The sequence below is a fragment of the Hibiscus syriacus genome, unplaced genomic scaffold, assembly GCF_006381635.1.
Source record: "Hibiscus syriacus cultivar Baekdansim isolate YM2019G1 unplaced genomic scaffold, ASM638163v2 tig00000313_pilon, whole genome shotgun sequence".
In the NCBI taxonomy this organism is placed as follows: domain Eukaryota; kingdom Viridiplantae; phylum Streptophyta; class Magnoliopsida; order Malvales; family Malvaceae; genus Hibiscus; species Hibiscus syriacus.
The window spans coordinates 174,919-178,192 of NW_024061779.1; the positions used below are offsets into that span (position 1 = coordinate 174,919).

The following is a 3,274-nucleotide window of genomic DNA, read 5'->3' on the forward strand; positions in this document are numbered from 1 at the left end:
TAAATACTAAAAGTTAACTTTAAATATAATTTGGACATTTATTTTTACATTAAAGCTTTTAAAAATGATGTTTTGAAAGGAATTGTAATCAACCTTAAACTTAGAGAGTAAAATAGACATTTTCAAAACCCACGAGAGTCAAATCTCTAATGGTCAACTCATGTATATATATTGGTAGGTGTAACATGTGATATATTATAAGGTTTCAAAATTTTAGAACCCGATACTTTGAAAAAAAAATTGCTAACCTAAAAAAATATATTTTCCCATGGTAAGATTTTATATATATATATATATTAATTTTCTCTCTTATTATCTCAAAAATTAAACTTAGATTATTTTTTCTTAAAAAATTATCAAATTTATGGTGTCTAGAGAATAAATTTTTTTATTTATGTCTATCCTAATTTCAATCTTCTTAAATTTTAATATTTTATAATTTTATCTTATTATAAAATATTTTAGAGATTTCAATCTAATAAAATAGCTCAGGGGCCACATATTTTTTGGGACAGGTCTGGGTCAACTTATCCAACGGTAGCCAAGCTCTAGATCTTTCACTATATAAGTGTCGTTTTGGTATTGGGTAGAGCACGCCCAACTCATGTACAGCCGTCGCATAGAATCACCAACAAATTAGATATTTTTGAGGAGCAAATGGGCCATTTTGATAAAACACAATAAAATATTGCCCAAAGTCTAAAAAAGCGAACGTTTTGATCAAATAATACAGACCCAAATTTCCATCAACACTACAATTTTCTCATACACCGACCAGAGTGAAAGAAAATGGCTTTGGCAAGCTTGGCAAGAAGAAGGGCGTACGTTTTGTCTAGAAACCTATCGAATTCGCCTGCGGATGCGTTGAAGTACTCTTTTTCACTCACCAATTTCTCGAGGGGTTTCGCCACAGGATCTGAAGAGAACGACGTCGTCGTCATCGGCGGCGGACCCGGCGGATACGTGGCGGCTATCAAGGCTGCTCAGCTGGGTCTCAAAACTACCTGCATCGAGAAGCGCGGTACCCTTGGTGGGACTTGCCTTAACGTTGGTTGCATCCCTTCTAAGGTATGTATTCTATGCGGTTCCATTTTTGGATTTTTTCAATAAAATCATAATTGCTTAATCGATTTAAATTCTAAATCTTTAAGATTTGGGTTTTTCTCCATAGGTTCTTTTGTTCGTCTTTTTAAGATTGTGATAGGTCATGAATTGTATGGTGAAATGTATAGAAAGCTGATATGATGTTCTATCTGTAATATTGACAATGGGATTTACTAATTGTATCCTTTTTCCTTTAGGGGAATATTTGTTTTAGAAAATGAAGAGAAAATATCTCATCTTTACTGTTCTGTTTCAATAAACTCAGTGTTGTAAATACTTACTTGATTACTGCACGCCTCTTGAGATGAACTTTATTAGTTGCCTTGAGAGTTTTTTGTTTTTCTAATGTCGATTTTTCTTTTTCTTTTTTGTAACTATCTAGGCACTTCTTCATTCATCTCACATGTATCATGAAGCTAAGCATTCGTTCGCTAGCCATGGTGTGAAGCTTTCCTCTGTTGCGGTTGATTTGCCTGCCATGATGGCCCAGAAGGACAAAGCCGTGTCCAATCTTACCCGTGGTATCGAAGGTCTATTCAAGAAGAACAAGGTAAACTACGTCAAAGGCTATGGCAAGTTCATTTCTCCCTCTGAAGCTTCTGTAGACTCTCTTGAAGGTGAGAATACTGTTGTGAAAGGAAAGAATATCATAATTGCCACTGGTTCTGATGTTAAATCTTTACCTGGTATCACCATTGATGAGAAGAGGATTGTGTCGTCAACTGGAGCTTTAGCGTTGACAGAAGTCCCTAAGAAACTCATAGTCATTGGGGCAGGCTACATCGGGCTTGAGATGGGTTCAGTCTGGGGCCGATTGGGGTCAGAGGTTACTGTTGTTGAGTTTGCCCCGGATATCGTTCCAACAATGGATGCAGAAATCCGCAAGCAATTCCAACGTTCACTTGAGAAGCAGAAGATGAAATTCATGCTCAAAACTAAGGTGGTGAGTGTTGATACTTCTGGAAATGGTGTGAAGTTGACGGTTGAGCCCGCTGCTGGTGGCGATCAGACCACACTTGAAGCCGATGTTGTTCTTGTATCTGCTGGTAGAACGCCGTTCACATCTGGACTTGGCTTGGACAAGATAGGAGTGGAAACTGATAAGGCCGGACGGATCTTAGTCAATGATAGATTTGCTACAAATGTGGCCGGTGTTTATGCCATTGGAGATGTAATTCCAGGGCCCATGCTGGCTCACAAAGCAGAAGAAGATGGTGTTGCTTGTGTGGAGTTTATAGCTGGTAAACACGGCCATGTTGATTATGACAAGGTCCCCGGAGTTGTCTACACTCATCCCGAGGTTGCATCTGTCGGGAAGACCGAAGAGCAGGCTAAGGAACTTGGTCTCAACTATCGTGTTGGGAAATTCCCTTTCTTGGCAAATAGCCGAGCCAAGGCTATTGACGATGCTGAAGGAATAGTCAAGATATTGGCTGACAAGGAGACAGACAAAATTCTCGGAGTCCATATCATGGCACCAAACGCGGAGAGCTCATCCACGAAGCAGTCCTTGCCATTAATTACGATGCAGCAAGTGAGGACATTGCACGAGTGTGCCATGCACATCCTACGATGAGTGAGGCGTTGAAGGAAGCTGCAATGGCCACCTATGACAAGCCAATTCACATCTAATCCAGAGGTTTTACGTGTATTTTTCCTTTTTGGTTTATGTTTCATAATTTTCGAGATTGACTCAGCAGCAGTCAGCACAAGCTGTTCATTTTCTTGTTTGTTCTTACATGAGGCAGATGGCATGCTTGAATAGACATCGTTTGCCATTTATTGTTTACATATTATTGGTGTTAGAATAACTAAGCATGTTCAGTCATCTGTTTGATCATTGATCTGCAATTAATAACATAATACCTTGAAGCAGATTTCTGGTTCTAGTGACTTACATTTATTTATCGAAGCAACTTGCGATTAAATAGAAAGGCACTGGCATTTTATGTTGGCAAAAACACTTTATGTTGTAGAAAATCTGCACTTATGCTTGTAACCTTGCATATTAACTGGCATTGGTGACGTTCTTTTTTGAAAGAAAGATAACATCCGGGAGATGCATACACTACAAGCAAAGAGCTGTGTAACGATATAATATGATCGGTAGAGGGAATGAGCTCAAGTGAGACCACAAAAACATTTATTTGAAACTCAAGTGAGACAAAAA

At 38.5% G+C, this 3,274-nt stretch overlaps 1 pseudogene; it reads left to right on the forward strand.

Annotated features, from left to right (window-relative positions):
- The first annotated feature begins 732 nt into the window (after window positions 1-732).
- On the forward strand, window positions 733-2,895 carry LOC120160922 (annotated as a pseudogene).
- The last annotated feature ends 379 nt before the right edge of the window (window positions 2,896-3,274 follow it).